The sequence below is a fragment of the Piliocolobus tephrosceles genome, chromosome 10 (assembly GCF_002776525.5).
Source record: "Piliocolobus tephrosceles isolate RC106 chromosome 10, ASM277652v3, whole genome shotgun sequence".
NCBI lineage: Eukaryota > Metazoa > Chordata > Mammalia > Primates > Cercopithecidae > Piliocolobus > Piliocolobus tephrosceles.
The window spans coordinates 65,545,880-65,559,821 of NC_045443.1; positions in this window are offsets into that span (position 1 = coordinate 65,545,880).

The window sequence follows — 13,942 nt, forward strand, 5'->3', positions numbered from 1 at the left end:
GCCTATCACAACAGCTTGCATTATTTTAAAAGGCATGCCAATAAAAAAAAAAAAAAAAAGATTATTTCCAGGGGGCTGTGTCATAATTTTTTAAACCCCATGTGAAAAATCTCCTTTTCTAACCAGAATCCCAGAAAAATTTAACAAGAGGGTGGAAATGGGCAGCCCCAGGAAATCTGCTCATGATTCAAATGGGTTTTATGTTTATCCCTTGCCACATCCTTCACCCAGCTTCCTCCAGAAGCCATTATTCCACAACTAGCAGCGAAAACGTTTCCAATGCAGAAACAGTAACTCTCCTTAACAAATTCAAGATTGTTTGGAACTAGACCTGGGACTAAGGTCCACAATGTAATAAGTTCTCTGTCATCTCTGTCCAAATTTGCCATTCAGACTTTCCTTATAACTCTCAACTTCCAGGAGAGTGTAAATTCCTTGAAGAGACCATATATTTTCACCTTTAAATCCAGCATCTACCGTGGCATCTCATCTAAAGAAGAAGTGCATCCATTATTAATTGAGTAAATACTTTTGTCACATCATGAGATGCTGCCATAACTGCTTTATTTTTTAAATTTCTTCCATTCACACATTTTTATTAAAGACCTACCTATACAAAAACCAGTGTTAGGTACGAGGGAGCCACCAAGGTGGATTCTCCATAAACTCCTATCCTCAGTTCTGTCCCAGTTCTTCCTAGGCGGTATATATGGCTCATTCTAGGTAGCAGCCCCAACATCAGAAGTGGGCAGCCCAGAGTCATATTCCGAGAAGCAGAGATAGGTTACCAAAGCCTAGAATGAATAGAGTTCATGTGGTACCAGGAATAAGTCAACACTAGAAATCTGGTTGTGAGTTAAGAGACTCATCAAAACTAGCCAGTCAATAACAAGCATCAGAACCTAAGACTAAATTCCAAATGAAAGCAAGCAGGGCTGTCAAAAAAACAAAAGCAAAAAGAAAAAGGGAAAATAAGAAAAATGCTAGGACTGATTTCTGCTGTTTCAAAACGTGAGTGGATCTCTTGGAAGAATTCAAGCCTCATTTCCCCAGAAGCAAGATCACTGGTAAAGACACACCCTATCAACTGAGATGAGAACTATTCACAAAAAACTACAGCAGAAGTCAGCTGACTGGGAGTGCCAAGTGAAGTTCACTGAAATTTTATGAAATTCAAAAAAAGAAAGAAGTCTTTTCAGTTGGGAGTGGCTGAAACGGTGTTTGAATTAGGACATGAAATACACAAAGGGATTTATTGATTTATTTACTTGAGCAGAGAAATGTCTAATATTCTAAGTTCCTTTGTAAAGAAACAGTGTGAACATGGAGGGATCAAAAGCTCAAATGCCCTTACAGGGCGAGGATTAATACAAACACACTGGGTGGGTAGATATCGGACAATTGTGGCTAATATGCTTATATTGTCACCAATCTTAAAGTCTGCCTAATCACATAACCTGCTAACACACTGTGTGGGTGCAATAAAAGGACGACACAAAATACCTCCCAGAGCCAGGTACTGCCTTGAGCAGCCAATTTCAGATCCCTGGTGTGTACCAACAAAACTTGTGACTAATATCGATAACTCAAGTGGCTAATATTGATAAATTAAGTTGATGTGGGTTCTGGCTATTTTTTAACTTCTGGTAGTTGCATTTCCGTAAATACCTTACATCTCTCAAATCATCATCACACAAGGAGAAATCCACATATATTTCTAGAATGCCTCTGCTTTGGTTTACAGCCAACTCAAGAAAACTGTGGCCATTTCTTTATGAATCACCGTATCACCCACTGGATCACAGTCATCCTCCATCTTAGTCAGCAAACCTGCCTCATTAGGGTCCTTTGATGAGCAGGAAAATCTGACCTTAAAGGGTACATTGTGTCCACTAAAAAGGATGTTCAAAACATGGACCCTGAACACAGTTCCAAAGAAGAGTCCCCAGAGTGTCCGAAATAACAGAAGAGCTGTTAGAATAAACGCATAATATTCTAGGAGCACCAATAGAAAAGATAATTCTCCGCTTAACTGAATGTATATCACTTTCATGAGCATCTTTTTTTTTGAGACGGAGTCTCACTCTGTCACCAGGCTGGAGTGCAGTGGCACCATCTTGGCTCACTGCAATCTCTGCCTCCCAGGTTCAAGTGATTCCCCTGCCTCAGCCTCCAGAGTAGCTGGGACTACAGCTATGCACTCCTATGCCCGGCTAATTTTTTGCATTTTAATAGAGACGGGGTTTCACCATCTTAGCCAGGATGGTCTTGATCTCCTGACCTCGTGTTCCACCTGCCTTGGCCTCCCAAAGTGCTGGGATTACAGGCGTGAGCCACCAGGCCTAGCCACTTTCATAAGTATCTTACACAGAAATTATAAAAGTTGCTATTACTTACAAAGAGATTGAGTTTTGAAGCTGATTCACTCTGATTCTGTATGGCCTTGGGGAAGTTATTAGTCCTCTCTAGGCTTCTGTTTTCATCATGATTAAAATGCAACAATAATCTTACCTAACTACAGAGGGTTATTGTGAGCAAAAATACAGTAATCTAAAGAGAATGTCTAGCACAATGACAGCTGTAGAGGCACTCTGGAAGTGGTAGCTACTGATTCATTATTTATGAAATAATAAATAATAAACGAATGTGTAATACTCTGAATAATGTTAAAGTTTATCATAAGCCTTCAGGAGCTTTCAGAAATGGTTAAAGAAAGTGAGAAAAGTGAAGGAAATGCAATAATTTTATAATATGTCCAAAAAACACATAGGCATGAGGAGTTTAATTAATCCCACACACATCCAGATGGCAAACTTGGACCATTAAGTGGATATTTTAGGGAGACCACTCTTGTGTAATGTACCAGAGAATATTCAAACAATTGATCTGCCCAAAAACATAATTGACTGCCCCAATTTCCAAAAGTCAGCATGGCAGTCATTTTCCTTAAAGTTTAAGTCCTCTCCCACCCTAAAGACCGCTAGCTGCCCTCTCTGATGTCCCAGCATAGCCCATGAGCAAACTCAGCTTATCAACTCCTGTGCAGAATCTTAGCTCGCTTCGAGTCTTCAGTGACACTGCTTTTTATCTGCTTTCCTCCTATCGGGAAAAAACAACAACTAATTGTTGTTAGTAATCTATTTGGTTGACACTGAAACACACGTTTTTTTTTTTTTTTTTTTTACATTTTAATGTCTCTTAAATGATAGTGTGCATTGTAATCCACAGTTATCCCTGCCTGTGCAGTCTTGAACTTGGTCACAACCACTAATGATGACATCACTTCCCTTGAACTGTGTGCATGGTTGTTACTACAGGTGTTTAGTTGCTACTTAAAAGGTCTTCAGAAAGATTATGATTCTGCATTAAAACAAATGTTAATATGTTCATAGAAAGACACAGAACAGCAGGGGGGCACAACTTGGATATTAGAAAAGTAAATATTTATTTTTGGAGAAATGACCAAAATTACTTATTTACTTGAAAAGCAAAAATCAAGTGCTAAATCTTAAGAAAGAATTCCATCAGTTTAATCAGTAGCACTTTTTCCTTTATTAGTGGTGAACAAAGTTGTGGTGCAATTTCCAGCATACAACATCTTACATTGGTTGAAATATGTTATTTAATGATCTCAGTGATTGGCATAATTTCTTAGGATCCTAAATCCTAAAATCAATGCAGCTGTGCATAAGAAGTACATGGATCTATTTTTATATAATCATACTATAAAAACTGAAATTCAATATATTTTTTCCAGAATAGAGCCAGAGGATGTAGATAAGAAACAGTGATAGACAGATTAACATGTTTGATGCAATGATACTGTGGTTTTTGTCTCTCCAGAAAAGATAGGCCCCCCTACATTGGAAAATGGTAAGCCTCGTAACCAATGGGATGGTAAACCTGTCTACCATCATGATGAAAAGAGGTTAGAGAAGGAATGAGGAGTGTTGTAAGTGGACTGGAGAGGAAGGAAAGGAGACGTGGAAGCTGGATAAGCAGAAGGGTATGCAAGGGAGAAGCACATTCCCTGAGAGCCTCTGCCTGTGTGTCCTGGCCCTCAGTTAGCTGACTTGTACTCCACAGGTTTGCACATGTCATCATTAACATAGCCATTCATCAAATACTTATTCGAGTATTCATTATGAGTATATGAGTATTTGTTACCTTCCAGGCTGTACTAGGGCCACAGATGCACTAATAAACAAAATACACAAAATTCTTAATTTCATAAAATGTTCTAGTGGGGTGGAGGAACAGACAGACAATAAATAAACATAGTGGATATAAGTGATATGCCTTAAGTACGTTATAGACAGTTGGAAAATAATAGATGTTTTGAAAAAATAGACTAGAGTAAGAGAGGTGGAGGTGCTGAGATAGGAGATGATTGTAAATAGATGGTCATACAAGGCCTCAATGCAAAGGGAACATTTAAGTAACATCATGAATGGAGTAAGGAAGCGAGCAATGGAGTTACCTGTTTCAGCCAAAAGCAACGGTCACTGCAATAGGCTAAGGCAAACAGCATGCTTAGCAGGTTCGCTGCAGCTAGAAAGGTTGTGTGGGTTGTTCTAGAGCAAGAGAAGAGGATGGGGAGGATATCAGGCCAGGAAAGAAGCGGATGGAGATCATGCAGATCATGCAGAGCCTTTTAGGCTGTTGGTAGGACTTTAGCTTCTACTCGTGTTATATGGGAATTTTGAGTAGAGGAGTTCTATTATTTGACTTATATTCTTTAAAAAAGAAAATAGGACTCAAACATCCATTAATTAATGAATGGACAAACCAGTTGTGATATATATATATGTTTATATATATGAAGATTTTTCAACCATTTTTTAAATGAAGTACTGATACAGGCTATAACATGGATAAATCCTGAAAACAGTACACTAAGTGAAGAACACTAGCCTCAACAGGTCACATATGTGATTCCACTTGTACGAAATATCCAGAATAAATGAGTACACAGAGACAGATAACAGGAAGATGGTTGCCCAGGGCTGGGAGGAGTGCAGAATGGGGAGTAACTGCTTAATGGTATGGGATTTTCTTTGAGGGTAATGAAAATATTTTGGAACTAGATAAAGGTGGTGGTTGCACAACATTATGAACGTACTAAATACCAATGAATTGTTCACTTTTAAATGGTTAATTTTATGTTATGTGAATTTCACCTCAACTGTTAAAAAAGGAAGAGGAGAGGAGGAAGGGAAGGAGGGAGGGAAGAAGGAAGGAAAGAGAGAGCAAGCAAGCAAGCAAGAAAGGAAACAAAAGAAAAGAAGAGCCCCGCCACAGATGCAGCAGTAGAGAAAGAAGCCACATCTGAGTCAGATCTCTACCAAATCTTATCTGGTACTTCCCTTCTTCTATAATCCAGAAGAATACTTTTTCAACTATGTTGTCAATGTAAGCTTTTTAGTAGCTCTAGAAAAACATGCTTAAGAAGCAGAGACTCCTATCTCATCCAGCTTTTAAAACATATTTAGATCCATTTAAATGCTTTTTGAAAAGGTGAAATCATGACCTAGTCACTTGTTTGTTGAACCAGAAATTAGTGGAATTAAGAGACATCTTGAACGTCATGAGTGACAACTTAATATTCCACAGGCAGTTGGGGGAGACAATTTTTGTTTACTAAAATACAGGCATAACCAAAGATTTCCTATTACATCTGAGAATGTTGTTAGTTCTTAAAGCAGCTGGCGTTGCTCCATTTTAGAGGAAAAATCTGAGCTGCAGGGAAGTCTCATCACACGCCCAGTGGCACACAGCTCAAAAGTGGCAGAGGATTCCAATTCATGTTCATGGAACTCCAAAGCCCATGTGTTTCTCACTGTCTGTGCAGCCTCCCACCACACTAGAGCAGTTCCCAAGGAATGTCTGAGGCTGTGGTAGACACGTACTTCTTATGCACAGCTGCATTGATTTTAGGATTTAGGATCCTAAGAAATTATGCCAATCACTGAGATCATTAAATAACATATTTCAACCAATGTAAGATGTTGTACGCTGGAAAATAAGAGATGGGACAGTAACCTAAGAAAAAAGGAAGAAATTGAAATAGGAAATACCTAAGGAATGGTAAAATGTAAATGTTTATGATATTTTAAAGCTCTTGTGTATACATCGTAACAATATTTAATTTTATATAGTACTTCCCAAAGCCACCTCTTTACTTGGTCTTCCCAATACTGCTGTAAGAAGTAGAGAGGATCTTGTTTTCTCCAGTTTATAGGTGGGAAACCTGATACTGACATAGGTTATGTGACCTGCCTGAAGGCACAAAGCCAGGAAGTAGCAAACCTGGGCCTTGACCCTTGTCTTTGAACAACAAACCCAGTGGTATTCCCGTACCATAGTACCACCTTGCCTCTGGATTAATAAATAAACATTACATATGTATCATTCCAAAATATCCTTATAGGCAGTGTTAGAATAAACCTACCTTTGAGGAACATTTTGTATGCTCTAATAGCTGTTACTACAATATATCAGTACTCTTCATAGCTCTATAAGTTTGGGGTTATTTTAGCATTTTCAGATTTGACAAACTGGCATTATGCATACTAGCTACTCATTCTCTGACAATGAAAAGTACGTCATCTACATAGTCTGCAAAGAATATGGTACCCTAACTATATTTCAAAAATAAGTCAGAAGCAGATTGACCTTCATCGCCCCCACCAAAGGTGATGGAGAATAGATTCTCTGCTGTTTTCATCTTCACTCTTAGCCCAGCAAAAGTAAAGGGAGAAAAGAATGCACAGTGCACAAATGTTCTCAGGTTTTATCAAAGCACAGGCGACGTCAAAATAACCTTTCCGTTTCATTTTCTAAGTACATCAACAAGAAGGTTCACAGTAATAACATCAAGAATTGAGGCAATGTTTAGAAGTCACAATTGTGAGAGCTCTAGAAATAGATGTATCTTTTCTGTCAAAACATATTAATTATTGCTTCAGCTCTTTGACCTGTGTCCCTGAGGCAGTCAACATGAGCATGTGATAGACTCTGCTTGAGCTGAGCAATGAATTTGAGCCTGAACTTTGAGGGCACCAGGAATGCTATTTCTCCCTTAAACATCCCCCTCCAACCCAGAGTGAAAGCCAATGTCCTTTCTGCGGCCTGAGGACCTATCCTATCTTGCCTATGCTCCTTACCCCTAACCCTCCCCGCTCCCTAACCTCTATTCCTGTTCCTCCCCCTGGCTCGCCTAGTCCAGAACACAAGGCTCCTCACTGTTTCTCAAACCCATGGAGCAGGCCTGTGTCTCAGAGCCTTTGCACTTGTTGTTCCCTCTGCGTGAAATGCTTTTCTGTATAGATAGCTAGCTCTTTCAACTCTTTCAAGTCCTTGCTGAAATATCACCTTCCCAGCAAGGTTTTTCCTGGATGCCCGTTATAGGCCAAAGGAGGCATGGGGGGCATGTGTTGTCCTCCATGCCCTCAAATTCTTATGTTGAGGTCCTAACCCTTGGCATCTCAGAATGTGACTGTGACTAGATTTGAAGATAGGATCTTTAAAGAGGTGATAAAGTTAAAAATAAGGTCACTAGGGTATGCCCTAATGCAGTATGATGGGAGTCCTTATAAGAAGAGGAGATGAGGACACAGGTAGAGAGGGAAGACCAACTGAAGACACAAGGAGGGGCCATCTACAAGCCAAGTAGAGAGGACTCAGAAGGAACCAACCCTGCCAACACTGTGATGTCAGACTTCTAGCCTCCAGAACTGTGAGAGGATAGCTTCTGTTATTTTAACCACCCAGTGCATGGGGCTTTGTGGCGGCAGCCCTAGCAAACTAATACAATGCCCTAATTAGGATTCACCCCACTCCCATTCCCTCTATCTCTTTTTTCTGTTTGATTTTTTCCAAAGCCCTTATCATTATCTAACATATGATATATTTCATTTGTGCATTTTGTTTGCTATTTAACTCCCTTTGCTAAAATCTAAGCTCTATCAGAGCAAGGATTTTTGTCTGCTTGTTCATTGCTATTACCTCAGTTCCAAACAGTGACTGGTCCATGGTATGTGCCCAATAAATACCGTCAGGTTACTGGAGACACCTCCTTTCCATCACCACAGAATGCCCTGTGGGACAAAACAGACTATAGGGCTGTTGGGGCTATAAGGAGGAGGAATAAGAAATATGGGAACATTTGGCATAAAATGATAAGCTCTGCTTTGGAAGGGCTTCTCTGGAAGCTTCTTCTTGATCCACTTCTGAGATTGGGTAGCCACAAGCAGCTCTTTATCTCCTAATTTTGCCTTAGACATCTACAGAGCCCACAATGGGCATCCCCTCCCTTGCCTTCATCATTGTTTCCTGTCTCTCCTCTGCATTTCAAACCAAAGAAGAGGGTAGGAGGGCAGATGAGCTGAGCATCTGGGCTAGATAGGAGCCTCTAGTGCAGCCCTGCATTGGCTGACTTTTTTTTCTCTCTCTTTCTCTGTATCTTTTCTCTCATAACTTCCTACACACCATCTGTTCTCTTAACTGCAGTTAGATATGTCTGTGTTTCTTTGTATTACAGACCTAGGTGCTCTCTGATGGTGGGAATCCACTAATAAGAGGTGTCCAGTTCTTCTAGCAAACTTCTAGCTTGTGTCTTCCATGGGTTGTGGCCTGAATCAATGCATTTATTAATTCTTTCAAAATGCAAAATGAAAATTATGTGTTGAGCCTCTACTAGGTGCCAAAAGATATCTTGTCTATGCCCCTTACCCCATCCCTCGCCGCCCCCCCCAAATTCTTACCCTCATGGAGCTTAGATTCATGTAGGAAATTGGCTCAGCCCAGGTTCCCCAGAAAATAGAGCGTAAGGATAAGTTTGTGTGCTGAAACTCTATTAGGGAAGAGTGAGAGTGAACGAAAAGAGAAATGAGGTCAACCAGGATGGGAAGCAAGTTCATGGCAATGCATGAGTTATCTAGCCAGTGCTTTATGAAGAGAGACAGCCAGCCTCTTGGCCATGTAGGACATCTCCACGAAGGCTTCGTAGAAGCTTGCCTTGGGTCAGACCAGGGGAAGGAGAGAGGGGAATGAAAGTTAGATGCCAACTTCCTCGCCTGCTCCAGGAGGAGTTAACTTCTTCAACCTCTGGATGGTATCTGGTCTCTTTAGCAGCCAAGGGGAAGGTAAATTCCACAACCTGTTCCATGGCACTTTATCCAACTCCAGAGTGGAAGAAAGAGCTGAGTTGATCACTGCAGTGGCAACAGTGGAGCAAGAGAGACCAAGAGAATCCGAGATGGTTCCCATGATGATACAGAGATTTATTGTCTATTGTAATAAAGAAAAACTTACTGTTATAAAAAATGGCTAACAGCAATGTGGGTTCATCAATATAACAAACATGTCACTCTGGTGGGAGATGTTGATCATGGGGGAGTCTATGCATCCATGGGGCAGAGGGTATATATGGGAAATCTCTGTACCTTCTGTTCAGTTTTGCTGTAAACCTAACACTGCCCTATTTTTAAAATGGCTAACAAGATAAAATGCTACGATAGTCACGATTTTATTAGATTGTTCTGCAATAACAACTGTGGTTGATATGGAAATTTAATGCAATTTTTGTTAACTCTGGGTCACACCCAATGCTGAATACATCTGCCATCTGCCACTCATAACAGATCTTAATAGTTGCCCACAAAACCAATGTCTTTTAATCTTGGTCACGGAATTTTGTTTGGGTGTCAGTGTGTCTAGTGCCAGGAGATGAACTGTGGGTGATCTAAGCCCGAAGTCAGCAAACGATGACCCAAATCTGGCCCGAAGCTGGTTTTTGTAAGACTCATGAGCTAAGAAGGGTATTTACACTTTTAAGGGGCTGAGAAGAAGGAGAAGGAGGAAGGAAGATAAGGCAGGAGGAGAAGGAGTAGGAAGAGAAGAAGGGGTAGGGGAAAATAAGAGGAGGAGAAGGAGGAAGAAGAGAAAGACAAGGAGGGGAAGAAGAAGAAATATACAACAGAGACCATATGTGGCCCACAAAGCCTAAAATATTTACTATTTTTCCCTTTACAAAAAAAAATTTTGTCCATTCTTTATCTAAGTCAGTGATTGTCATGAACATATGAGACATATCTGACCAAGCAGATTATGAGGGGATTTCTGCCTATAGGGCAGGTCCATTTGGAGGGAGGGCGAATCGGCATCTCCCTGGGCTCTCCACCTGGGGCAAGGGAGAGGAACTTGGTGGCGGTGCACCTTATTTTTCATATCTGAACATCATTAAAATTCCATTTAAACAATTATTCTTCCAGCCAAGATGGAAGTGATTTAATTTCTCCATGAGGATTGGTGTACTTCTCATTTTAAGGACAAGGAATTTTCCATTCAAAGGTTCTGGGGCGGTGAAGAGCAGATCACATGCACTCTGTAGACAAACCCCACTGGAACAACCTTCTGAAGATGAGAGCCTGGAGAGTTTGGCAAAACCATGGGAAGAAAGCTCAAGATGATTCTACTATGGCTTTAAACCACAGGATTCCTAGCAACCTTCACACAGCAGCAATTATCAACAAAAGCAATCCAAGTAGGCTGTGGTCGGGTCTCCTACAGTTTGAGTGTTCCCTTTGAGGGAACACCTCTTGTCTGGCTGTGTCAGAAACAACTTAATTGCTGTGTATTTAGTTTTTTCAATGGATTTCACTCCATACTATCAGTGGCACCAGCTTTCCTATCGTTCTTGTGAGCACCTGGTGGTGGGAAGTTTTCAGGAGTATCAGCTGCCTAAACTCACCAAAGAGAAAGTGAAAGTACACAGCGTTGATGCAATTGTTTTATCAGCCTGTAGCAGGTTGCAGGTTAGGGGCTGAGGCCCAGTATGATTCCAAATCATGTTAGCCCACCGAGCTCCCTTTGCATAAGTCCCATGAAGAACTGAGTTTCCGGGGACTAGAAATAGAAAACTGAAGAGAATTCATGTTACCAGCTGCTGGCCATTTCCCACTGCATTGCCCACACAAAAGCTGTGCTCCAGCCACACAGACCTGTGGCCCTCACCTGAGCACTCTGTCCACTTTCACATCCCCAACCCTTTGCTCATCTGGGTCCTGGAGTCCAGAAAGGCATTCAATCATTTGTGCTTCCATCTCAGGCATTTACTAGGCACCTATAAAGTGCCAGGCATTTTCAGGTTGTGGGGGTTTAAATGTAGGCAACAGTCTCTGTCCTTGAGAATTCTCAAGATAGACGCATGACAAGGGATTAAACCACAGTGTGATAAATGCTAAGAGAGATGTAAATTATACCTTGAGAGCCCTGAAGATGGAGCAATTAACTATGGCTGGATTGCAAAGGGGAAGAAAAAAGGGAAATTTCAAAGAGTTGTCATTTGAACCCATTTAAATCCTTCTTGTCCTCCAAAAGATCAGCTTAAATGCAACCTTTGGTGCCTTCCCGGTGATGCTTGTCATCTTGTTGGTGCCTCACCTGTAGCACATGTCAGCTCACTTGTGCCCTAGGCTGTTGCATGCTTGTCTTCCTCGCAAGACAACTGCACACTCCTTCAAGGCAGCATCCAAATAAATCTGACCTTGTGTTTTCAAAGCGCATCCCGCAGGATCTTGTATACCCTGTGATCTTAAAAATCATTTAGCAACTAAATTGAATTGAAATTTCTAAGGATTTCATTGAGACAAGCAGCAATGTAAGAGTTCTAAAATTCCTGGGCAGTTACTGTGCTTAAAAATAGCATCTGCAGCAACGGCAAGATGAAAATGTCACAGATGGAAGAACAGCTCACAAAAGCACCTCACAGCATGTGAATTTCCAAAAGAAACAGTGCCTACTGGTAAGGACTCAGCTGGTCAATTTCTAGGTGCTGTAGAGATTAAGCTGCACACACATGGCTAACATAAGATTCAAGATCAGAGAATGAACCCAGATGGTTAAGTCCCATCAAAACAGTGAAGGAACTGTGACTAATAGAAACACATCAGGTCACCCTGAATATTTTTAGTAGCTGCAACAAGAAAAGAGGAGGAAGATGGGCCACACACAAGAGAATCAGCCAAAATGCAAGGTTAAGGGGAGTCAGAATTATCCCAGTGAAAGAATCTCTCATCCTGTAGTTTGCATAGTAGCCCAAATTAAACAAAGATTCCTGTGAATGCCCCTGGATGCTGCAGAGAGGGAAGAGCCAACACAGAAAGGAGCAAGGGCACTCCTGGGACTGAGGGGGAGAAGGGAATTCCAGGCTCCTGTAGGCGATAGTGCAAATTGGCTTCAGCACCTCTACTTCTTTGTGGAGAAAACTGTAGGAGAAACAGGAAAATGAAACATTAGACAGTATTTAAATTTTAGAAATCAAAATACTATTGTTTCCAAGTTTGTTTTGTTACGGGATCAAAAATTTACACACGACTCAGACATACCCAAAATTGGTTTTATTTATTGCCCATAAATGATTTCACCTAAATTCCCAGACTCCATCCTGCTGCTGGGTGGAAGTTGGGGCGGGGCGGGAAATGGAAGGGGGAAGAAGAGTAAATAGGGCAGAGTCCCAGTAGAAAATGTATGCTACGTTCAAACTGGGGAATGGATAAGAGTTTAATAATAGATTGATTTTTTTAAGGCATTGTGTTAGCGTGTTTGTGCTGCTATAACAAAATACCACAGACTAGATAATTTATAAAGAACAGACATTTATTTCTCACAGTTCTGGAGGCTGGGAAGTCCAAGATCAGGGTGCCAGCAGATTTGGTGTCTGATGAGGGCTGGCTCTCTCTGCTTCCAAGATGGTGCCTTGTTGTTCATTCTCCAGAGGAGACGAATACTGTGTCCTCACAGGGTGAAGGTAGAGTGGACAAAAGAGGGCCTAACCCTGTGTGGAACTTCTTTTAAAAGGGGCTGAATCCCACTCATGAGGGAGAACCCCTCGTGACTTAATCACCTCCTAAAGGCCCCACATTTTAATACTATTGCATTGGAGATAAAGTTTCACATGAATCTTGGAGGAAACACAAACATTCAAACCATAACAGGTGTGGAAAGAGCTCAAGGAAACCAACAAGAAATAGTGCAATTCCCTGAGATGAACAATAGCTAGCTAGCCATTGAGGTCAGCGTTGAGAGCGGTTTTCAGAACTAAGAAAGATATCTATATGGAGAAGGGCTGTCTACAAGAGCTGAGGCTTTTGGTAGAAATACATAGCCAACCAGCATGGCAACCTGGCAGGAGAGCTCCAGGGTCACAGATACTCTGACCTTATCCCCCCCACCTCCCAGCCCACCCTTCAATCTCCTGTTCTTCCATTAGCCAAATGCAATCAAAAGCCCAAGAGCATGCAGTATATGAACCAATCCATATATGTCAGCCTCTTTGGGCACCCAGTAGAGTGGAAAAGTACAGAATAAGGATCTGGAGGGCCAGATGGATACTTTGCATCTCTTGTGTCTTCAGCATCCACTCATATCTTTATCTAGGTGAAAAATGTGTATTGGCACCATAGGAAACATATAGAATCTCATCAGCTACCATATCATTAAAGGATGATGTCATTGTGGTCATGTTCCCACCTGAAAACAAAAATATTAGCCACCACAAGTACTCTTCAAATAAAAGGGAAGAAAGGAGAGGAGAAGACAAACAATGAACAGAAATCCTGTCTGCTACAGTTCCTGCTTTTGTAGCAATTCGCAAGACCCAGTTTAACAAGTGTGGATTTTTTCTGCCACCACCGCTTTATTTTTCCCTTATCCTCTGCCTGTACCTCAGTTGAATGGAGTCCTTTGTCTGGTAAAGTGACTTAAACCCTCATTCCTGTAGAAACGCAATGCTTAACGATTCTGTCTCTTCTGAGTTGATGCAATTTTCCAGTGAAAGTTCTCCTGAACAAGGGACTATTACAAGAAAATCCAGTGAATCTCCTTGGTTCAGGCAGAAGATAAATTCACTGAGGCTGTGTTTGCCTCCGAGACAAGAGGA